Source organism: Miniopterus natalensis, chromosome 4, assembly GCF_054644295.1.
Source record: "Miniopterus natalensis isolate mMinNat1 chromosome 4, mMinNat1.hap1, whole genome shotgun sequence".
Classification (NCBI taxonomy): Eukaryota; Metazoa; Chordata; class Mammalia; order Chiroptera; family Miniopteridae; genus Miniopterus; species Miniopterus natalensis.
Window position 1 is genome coordinate 13741920 of NC_142084.1, and position 10553 is coordinate 13752472.

The following is a 10553-nucleotide window of genomic DNA, read 5'->3' on the forward strand; positions in this document are numbered from 1 at the left end:
TTGGAACATGTCATTTTTAACTTAAAAGGATTAACTGTGGTCTCAGCCTTGGAAGGGAAGCATTATTCAGGTGAACATATCTGAGGGAGCTTGACCTAGCTGCCTTCTCACAGGCCTAAGTTAGAGGCCGCTCTGAGGGTTCCGCGGGGTTATCCAGAGCGCTCACCCAGGTTTTGGTTCTCTTTTACGTGGCTGCATTTGGAAATACTATACATTTGGCACGTTTAGAAAAAGAGAAACACTTATACCTGGAATTTATATTCGTCCAAGTACTCTTTCAGCCTTGTTGGCAAAGGCAGTGCCCAGATGGCCCCGGTGCATCTGTGGATGACGCGTCTGCAGAGATGCTGCAGCGGTGGTGCTGATGTGTAGAGCGGTTTGGTCAGATAGAGGTGAAGGGTGCCCTCCCGGGGGGCTTCGGCGCCTCTCATCTTATCCCTGCACATCTGAACATAGTAGTTGATCAGGTGAACCACGCTGTCAAATCGCTTAAGCTTGGACTTGACACACACGATACAGTCCAACCTGAACTTCCCATCTTGATATTCGATTCGCAGATTAGTTGGTCCAGCTGGTGTTTTAACAGATATTGTTAGTAGGTAGTCTGGATGCGAACTATCTCTAATCAGGAAAGTTCCATTTGGTGCCTCTTTTAATTTCTCTTTGGCTTCATTAACAGTCATACTTCCCCAGTACCAACCTGTTTGACTGAGCTCCCGCAAGGCCTTTGCCAGACGCGCCGCCTCCCGGGACGGCTCCTCCTCGGACCCCGCGGTCGCCGGCTGGCTCCGCATCCCGCCTTTCCTGGAGGGCTCCAGGCACCGCAGAGTCATGGGCGAAGGGTCACCGCAGCGAACACAGGTGGCCGTCCGAGCTGGGGTCAGAGAAGGGCACGTGTCCTTCCTGGAAGTCAGTGGGAACCCCAAAATGCGTCCCTGCGGAGTATCCAAAATCGTGGAGGAGGGGGAGGGAGGGGGAAGCTGCTGGTTCTTCCTCCCCAGGTCTTGGTGGACGGATGGAAAAGACCCTCGCAGGCGCGGTCACCCACAGTTTGCCGGGTCCCACGCCCTGCGTTGCCGCGGAGGTCCCGGAGCCACAGCCGCCGGCCCCGTGCGCAGAAGTGCTCAGAGGTGCGCGAGTTGCCGCATCCCGGCCGCAGGCGGCAACTCGCCGCGGTCCCACCGCTTATAGGGCAGGGGTCGGGGGCGCGGCCTGGCGGCCACTCCCTCGGACGTATTTGATATGTTGAGCTGAGCTCATTGCCCCTCACAATTCCACCTTTGCTCCTTGTTTGGCCTTTGGGGCCCACCCAGATAAGCATTTGGAGACAGAACACCCTACCTGTCTATACTGAGGGCCTTCAAGGGACAGCTTCTGAACTATAGCCATTCTGGCTCCTCTCCCCAGGACGATCTCTAATTACCGAGACCCCTCGGGAAGGAGGGCGCTGTACCACGCCCAGACGTGGTGGCCCTCTGAGCTGCAGGGGGTTCTACTGAGCCGAACACTATATTTTTGCAAGTAGCCTTAATAACATATTTTAAGTATTCTATCCGTTCTCTCTCAGCTCTCTTTTTGTTTTAACTGTAGGGAAGTCAGACTTCTAATGGATCCTGCTACAATTAATTTTGTAACATTAAAAGTAAAACTTCATATTTGTCATCTAAAGATAGCTTGTTTATTTGGGATTTTCGGGTGCTCAGGTATAGAAGACTGAACTCTGAATTCAATCACGTATTTTGTAATTAACTGATACCCCCTCTACTCGATAAGCCTGTAAATAACTGGGTTTTAAACAGTCCCATTCTAAATATATTTCCAGATAGGTGCTGGCCATATTAGTTCACTACTCTAGGTGAGCATCAGCCACAGGTAGGCTTTGGTGCATTGAGTGCCAGGCTCTGTGCTAAGCGCTTTACATGCTTGTCCGCTAGCATAGGCTTTACATGATGATAAACAACCTAAAATTCATGATGGTTCAAAACAACATTTTTTTTATTTTTTTATTTTTTGTCTCACTACACATCCAGTGTGGGAAAGAAGGGGTAGGCTATTACTCTTGGTCACTGGAGAGGCCAGTGAGTGGAAGTTCTTTCTCAACATGTTATTCTTCGGCATCAAGGTAGAGGAAAGGAAACCCAATGAATCCCCTGTTGGTTCTTCAAGTTCTTTCTCAGAAGTAGTACATGTCATTTCTGCTCACATTTCATGATGCAAAACCAGGTACATAACCGTATCTAACTTCATTTTTAAATTTCTGTCTCTGTCTCTTCCTACAGTGCCTGACCCAGAGTCACCACCAAGAAAGTAGGTGTTGAATGATTGAATAAATGAATTGAATCTTTAGTTATGATGCCCCTGGCCCAAGAAATCTCAGCTCAAAATGGCTTAAGACACAAGAAAACTTATCACCTCACATATTGAGTACTTAAAAAGTGGGCAGCTCCAGAGATGAGTGATTCTGAGGCTTGGGGAAGTCATTAAGTGTCGAGATCCTTTCATCTCTGTGCTTTGCCACCCCCCAAATTCTCCCTGGTCTGATAGACCTGCAAACTCATCTCCCCTGCCCCATGATCACAAGGTGGTCGCAGCAGTTCAGGAGTCATATCCAATGACAACAGCGTCCAGAAGAGGAAGAAACAAACTCTTCTGTGGGATCCTCTCTAAGATGAGAAGCTTTGCCAGAAGCTCTCCCAGCAGACTTCCCCTCGTGTCTCTATGGCCAGAGTTGTGTCACAAGCCCATGCCTAAAACCAGCCATTAACGAGTGGCATGGGCTCTGTGATTGACAGTCCAGTCAGATCCATCTCTAGGCTGGGGGGTGGTGGTCACGCCTCTGAAGTCCATGCCTGCGAGGATGAGGGTGAACCCTTGAATACAACTGGAGTTTTGTTAACAAAGAAGAGGGAAGGGATGGATGTTGGGTAGAGCATATCAGAGCCCCAAATCTCTTCACATTAACTGCTCCTCGCCATCATAGCTTTGATGGGTCTGTTGATGACCTTCTGAGCTTGTCCTTTATTTAGTTCATCACCACTCCCCAATGGCCTTGATTAAGTCAGAAGTTTGTCAGGATTGGCTTGGTTGACTTTGGAAGGGCCAGGCTCATTTTATATAGACTAACTTGATATTAGCTGTATGAAAGTCTACCACTTAACATATACAAGACATAGTAATCCAAATACAATTTCTTCCCAGAATCGTTGTAGACCACCGGTCTACCAGCATTTACATCAGCTTAGTTACCATCTGGGCAGGGAGAAATTACTCAGCGATGTGATGAAGGGCGTTAGAAAAAGAGACTGGCATGGATTCTCCACTGCATTGATCCAGAACCCGGCCGTGCTTCATCATGCTGGGATGAGATTGCAAGCCTGCCAGACTGTTTCTACTTATAAGTCTCTCCCTAGAACCTGCTCCTCTGTCTCATAATCCGCTTCCCATTCCACTCCCGTGTCTGACTCCTAAGTACCCTTTGGGTCATCATGTAGATATGGGTGACTCCTGAGGGCACAGTAAGTACCCAGCTGTATTCTCTTAGACCATCAGAAGGCTGTCTATCATAGTTCCTATCACACTTGAAGCTCGTCTTGTCTCTACTCTTTAGACCATAAATAAGCTCATGAACCACAGAGACCACATCTGTGTGATCCCCATTACACCCCCACTGCTTTGCACACAAGATAGGCTCACTGATATATTTTTTAAGTTAATGAGTGAATAACCAAATAGCATCTATCAACATTACAGCACCATGTTCTCTCATATAATGTGCCAGATTTACTGTTTTTAACTATACACCATAGAATATAACTACTCATTGTCTTGCTCTGATCCATGGGGCTGGGATCTACAGAGGAGGCCCATCTGATTCCTGCAGGGAGAGGGCTCCCCAACATGGTTTATACCCCATTGTTGGTACCTGCAATGATTTTGAGTTGTACAACTCCTTTATTAGGTTTGTATTCATTTCTATGGTGAGTTTCTATTTATGGCAAGTAATATTTATTTTATATTTTCATTAGTAATTTACTTTCTTTTTGTTTCCCTTTTTTTAAAAAAAAAAATATTTTAATTAAGTTTTGTAATAGCCCCAAATTGGAAACTATTCAAACATCTATCAACAAGTGAATGGTTAAACAAATAGTGGTATATCCATACAATGAAATATTATATAAATGATAATTTAACAAAAAACAGTAAAAAGAAGCAAGCTATTTATATATGCAACAGAATGGATAAATTTCAAAATCATCATGCCCTGTCAAACAAGGCAGGAAAAAAAGTACATATATTTATATAAAATTCTGGAACTTGCAAACAAATACATCGTGATAGAAATCAAATCAATGCTTGGGTATGAATGAGAAAGGAGACATGGATTTAAAAGGGGCACAGTGCCTGGCGAGTGTGGTTCAGTGGTTGAGCATCGCCTTATGAGCCAAGAGGTCACCAAATCAATTCCCAGTCTGAGCACATGCCTGGGTTATTGGCTCGATCCCCAGCTGCAGGAGGCAGCTGACCAATGTTTCTTTCTCAGCAATGTTTCTATCTCTCTATCCCTCTCTCTTCCCCTCTAAAAAAAATCAATAAAAGGGGCATAACAAAACTTTAGGGAGTGATGGATATGTTCTTTATTCATTAATTCAAGTTGTATATTTTAAAACAACTTAAAGTTTTTCCTCAAAGTTTTTAGGGGGGGAAAAAGCCAGATTGTTTAAGGTGAGGGGGCCATTGGCACAAAGTTCAAATTGAAGTCTAAATAAAATGGGAAGCTACTAATGGGTTCTAAACAAAGGATGGGCATAACTAGATTAAATATTTAGTGTAATAGAAGCGCTTAGAGCATGTTTTTAAAAATCTTGTCTGAGATAGTCTCACAAACCTCAAAATTTCCCCCAAATAAGGCAGGCACACAACACTGATACTCGCCTATACGAATGGCTGACACCTAGGATAGGTCAGAGTATGTTCCCCTCTAAATGGGCAGGGAGGTCAAAGCTGGACTGGGGAGACCACATTAATTTCGGTGCACATTTACTAAGCAGTGAGCAGAAAATGTTGACCCATGCATCCCTCTTCCTGCAGTCGATTGAGGAAGAAATCGCCAGAGACAGAGCACAGCTACAAGGTGCTTCCTGTATAAAGTCCACAGCATAGCATCTGTTCATTGGAATGGTCCTTTGGAAAGAGTTGAGGTACCCAGGAGACTTGATGAGGCAGATCTATGTCCCAGTCCTTTCAGACAGGATGAGGGGGCCAGGAAGTTTTAGACCAGGAACTTTGACACTGACAGCGAGTGAGGATCCCAAGAGATGGTGCGGAATGAGGACCACCCTGGCTCTGGGCTTGCCACAGCCCGTCTGGGAGCCCCAGGGCCAACCTGGGAAGTAAAGCATAACAAGAAGTAGTTGAACATCAAAGATCATTGAACACTGGGATTTAAAACCTCCTAAAATCTGAAAGCACTATCTTAAAGCTAATGGCTTATTGAGTCCTTGAGTTGAACTGTTAATGACTAAGGATTAAGAAGAAAGGAGGGACTGACTCCCCCTCAACTGTAACATGTTTCTAAGGCACTTGAAAGCACTTGAAGAAGCACTTTTGAAATAGCTTAAACTTACTAAGTTGTCACTGACAGAACCTTTTCCTAACACCTGACAGCCAGGATCCTGTTCTGGTTGAGGGAGGAATTGTATACATTATTTTATCGCGCACTTCATCGGGCACTGTGTAAACAACCTGACCAGACCAAATCCTTTGTCAGTGCTGGGAAGTGCCTCTTACCTCCCGCTCCGACAGGAAGTCGCCACTGTTGGTTTAGCTCATAGAATGCCTTAAAAGTTCCTTTGGCACACGGCACTGGATGTTAGACTTTGTCCTCTTAAGGAGCGAGACTCACATTTAAAATGGTCACATTCAGGCACAAGTATGAAGTGCCTACTGTGTGCTGGATCAGAGGCATTCAGGAGGGTGTGCTTTCTGGCTCGAAGAGGAAGGGTGTACGTGGCACCTGGAGTGTCTGCTGATGGGTAACAGTTGATGAATTGCAGAATTCATGAAATCACATCCCCACCCGTCTGAATGACAAAGGCAAAAGAGACACTTTTAAATGGAGCCTAGCTTTAAGGTAAATACAAATCTAGTTGAGAGGGTGGACTTTTCAAGGATCTGCTTCAGGCAAAATAAATAAAATTAAAACATAGTTGCTTCTGAAATTTTCAGACCTGGGAATGGCGATGGGTGATAGCGCTGCCTGTCTAAGATTATAAATTCCTAAAAATAAAGGGAGGTGTCAAAATTGTTCTTTGGCCAATACCCAAAAGACATTTTATTCATAGGAAAACAAAGACGTAGACCCAACTGCATAAAAAACCAAAGACTTCCCTTAAGCTGGTTACTAGAAGTCCATCCTAGCTCCTCTTCTCTCCCTCACTGAGAGATTTAGACACAATAAAATTTAATTAAAACAGATTTCCTCTGGCTTCTGTATAAATACAGTCATAAAATAAGAAACTAACTTGGGGAATTCTGAGTCATTCTCTAGTTTGAAATCATGAAAACATGAGCTCCACAATGACAGGATCTTCGTATTATTCCCTGCTGTATTCCCAGTGCCCGGCACCTAGTAGATGCTCAATAAATATATACTTATTTTTTAATTTGTCATTGTTGAAAGTATTACAGATGTGCCCTTTTTCCCCCTTGACCCTTTCTGAGCTGCACCTGCTCCTGCCCCAGGCCTTCCCCACACTGTTGTCTGTGTCCGTGGGTTATGTGTGTATGCATAGAAATTCTTTCATTAATCTCTCCCCACCCCCTCACCCCCTCCTTCCCCCTGAGATTCGTCAGTCTGTTCCATGCTTCTGTGTCTCTGGATCTATTTTGTTTATCAGTTTATTTTGTTCATTAGATTCCACATATGAGTGAGATCATGTAAAACTGAATCAGGAAGAATCAGAAAACCTGAATAGGATAACGACTAATGAAATTGAAGTAGTAATCAAAAAACTCCCAGCATATTGGATATTGGATTTCATCTAGAGCTGACGTATATTCCTCTAGACAGCTGGGCTCTGATATCGTGCGATTAGGCACATGCTGTAATTAATCATCTTTATAAAATAGCTCAGAGGCTTACACCCATCAACTAGCTATCCATCCAGCCTTGTTATAGTCCTCACAGCCTTTCCTTTATGTGTTGGTTTGCTTCCTAAAATAAGCCAACCTTGTCTTGTAGCAACTGTAAAAGATGCAGGACTTGTTTATGTACACCTTGTTTAGAAAGCTCCATACACACGTGGAAAGAAGCTTTTTGGCTGAGACAAAACAGCTCATCTAAATGTACTCAGCAAGTGAGCGTTTAATAGAAAGGAAAGTCTCCATCTATGGGGGAGAAGTTACAGAGGGAAAGACTAGCAGAAAGGGGAGAATTTCCCTGACTTGTAAGCTTTAACACCAATAAATACACATCATGAAGTATAGCATCGTGCCTAAAATGAAGGCTGTGCAGTTCATTCTACATTTTACTGTATGCACATAGGGATAATACCTCTCTTGTGAAACTTGTCTTTAATAGGGTTGGACAAAAGTAGGTTTTCACTTGTGAGCACACAAAACACAGAGTTTATTCTTGTATTATTATTTATTAATAATTGTGTTTTCCATATAAACAACTGTAAACCTACTTTTGCCCCACCCTGTAGTTGTTTATCTTTGGAAAGGAGTCTCATTGAAACACGTGGCAAAGATAAAATTCAGTCTGAGAAGCCTGTTGGAGTTTGGGAGGTCCTGTTGATCTCCGAAGAGTCTTCAATCACTATGTCAACCGACACAGATGTTTCCTTTTTGTCATATTACGGTCAGGGATCTAAACTTGTCCGAAAAACTAAAGTGGCACCATTTGTCCCTATTGGAATGGCGGGTTTTGCAGCAATTATTGTGTCTGGATTATATAAATTGAAGAACAGGGGAGAAACTAGAATGTCCATTCACCTGATCCACATGCACGCAGCCCAAGATTTTGTCGTGGGAGCAGTGATTCTTGGTATGGACTATTCCATGTATAAGGAATTCTGGGCAAAACCTAAACCCTAGAAGAAGAGATGCTGTCTTGGTCTTGGTGGTGTTTACTATAGTTGAGATGTCTAACTATATGTTTAGGTTGAAAATAAATCATTTGAGTGGGCCAGGCAATAACATGATAAAAAAATAATAATAATAATAAAAATTCAGTCCTTTATGACCATTGATGCAGAAATGCGAAAACTTCTGGGATCCACCACAAACTGCGCAATAATCAGGAAAGCCAAAACCACAGAAAAGATCAAAAGATATTTCTCCGTGGCAGTGGTAAAGAACGCAGGTATCCCCTGCTTTTTGAAAATTTGCTTTACGCCACTTTGCTTTTATGAAAGACCTACATTAGTACTTGTTTTCACTAACATTATAGAGGCATCGTAAACCCTGAGCAGCAAGAATGGCTCCGCCCAGCTCCTTCACAGGAACCACACTCAGCATCTCAGCATCCAGCCGCCATAGCTTTGAGCTGTGCCTGTGAGCATCTGTGCTTCATTATTTATCTGTGCATCTGTTAGCAAAATGTGGCCTAAGGTAATTGCATAGGAATACTCTACTTTCAGACAGCAGGGAGAGCCTTTATAAATTAAATTTGGGTTTTGGTATAATTATTATTAATAATGAAACAGATAATTTGATAAACAATAAAAATATCATGAGTGTTTTCTCAGAAATGTAAGAAGAGGACATCTGATTGAGATTAGAAAAAAAAAAAAAAGATTCTCTAAAGACATCCCAACCCCATTAGGAGCATTACTGAGTCATATCTGATCTGGATGCTCCAGACTCCATTTGCCTTTTTTGCACTGTATTTAAATTTTTTATATTTTTTAAACTGGCATGACCATATATATGAAATGCAACAACAGGAACTTTTCACTTTTCACATTTTTATTTCCAATATGTATTTGTCAAATTAAGTAGGTTTTTAATTAATGGTGTGTATGTTCAATCCCATGAAATGAACTCAACTGTTAGCAGGGAGAATCCAGGAGAGGGAGAAAGCTTGATGATACCAGAAAGCAAGAATCACTGGGAATCCTCATTCCCAATGTTTGCGCTCATTCATTCCATCTACATTTATCGAGCTCCTCTCCCATGTCAGGCATTTTTATAGACACTGGAGACAGAGGCATGAACATAATGAAGACTCTGCCTCCTGGATGAACTCCTCTCGATAGAGAAGGTAGATAGAGAAGAGAGAAAAGCTGAGGGCAGAGCTCTGGAGCCCAGCATTTAGAGTCTGACCGAGTAGTAAAAACAAGGCAGAGAGGCTTGGCTCACCTTGTATAACAGAAGGGAAGTAAGGGGAGCTTGGCACCATGAAAGCCTTCAAGATCATGGCTTCGAGGAGGGCGTGATCAACCTGGGCAATGGCTATACAGCAAGAGGCCACGTACAATAGAGGCAAAGAATTCGCCACTGGATTTTGCAAGATTTCAGTCAGCTAAGACATTGAAAAGAGCAAATTCGCAGAGAGGATGGGGGCAAAAGCCAGCTAAAGACGGGGGGAAAAGTGGAAACATGTTTAAGTAACTCTTTTAAGAAGTTTTGCTTTAAAGAGAATTTGAAAAATGAAGCTACTCTGGGAGCTAAATAGGTCCACTTCAGAAGACAGTAAATCCCAAGGGTGTGGTAAAATGAGAGAGACCCAGGCCACCTCTGCTGCGCTCTGCTCCTGCCTAGTGTGCCATACAGAAATGGAAGCCTGGTGTGTCAAGTTTCCGATTTTTCAAGAAAATCTAGATTTCCCAATTGTACATGTTGATTCAGTTTATGTAAAAAATGTATTGTGACAGTCAAATCACATCTGTAGGCCAGATGGTTCATGAAAGGAAAACCTCTGGTCTAGTGATTAGAACTGGAAGGGAGGGAGATGCCTGTCTGCTCTCAGTTCTACCCCGTTCTCTTTCTGAATATTATCCACCTCACATACTCACTTTTCTATATTCTGTTTCAAAGTGGAAACAATTATAACCACTTAATTTTTGTTGAATTGATACAAAATAACTAGTTTTACCTTTTCTCAAGTGTATCAATTTGTTTTGATATATTCAATTAACTCTTTATGAAATGAACAATAAAAAAGTACAAAAGAAAACTTTAAAAGCAATAACATTTAACTTTTTTTTTTCTTTTTTTTGTGGTGAGAACACCCAAGATCTATCCACTTAGCGGATTTTAAGTACACAATACAACATTAACTGTGGTCACGTGGCTGTACACCAGTCCTCCAGAACTTACTCATCTTGCATAGCTGAAACTACACCTTGCCCAACGTCTTCCCATTTCCCCCTTCCCCAGGCCTTGGCAACTACCATTCTACTTTCTGTTTCTATGAGTTTGACTATTTTAGATTTCACGTATTAGTGAGATCATACAGTATTTGTCTTTCTGTGATTGGCTTATTTTACTTAGCACAGTGTCCTCCAGTTTCATTCATCCATGTTGTCACAAATGGCAGAATTTTCTTC

At 42.7% G+C, this 10553-nt stretch overlaps 2 pseudogenes; one reads left to right on the plus strand and one right to left on the minus strand.

Annotated features, from left to right (window-relative positions):
• Positions 1-242: 242 nt before the first annotated feature.
• LOC107536713 (suppressor of cytokine signaling 2 pseudogene) lies at positions 243-833 on the minus strand (annotated as a pseudogene).
• A 6988-nt stretch (positions 834-7821) lies between these two features.
• On the plus strand, positions 7822-8097 carry LOC107536714 (HIG1 domain family member 1A, mitochondrial pseudogene; annotated as a pseudogene).
• The last annotated feature ends 2456 nt before the right edge of the window (positions 8098-10553 follow it).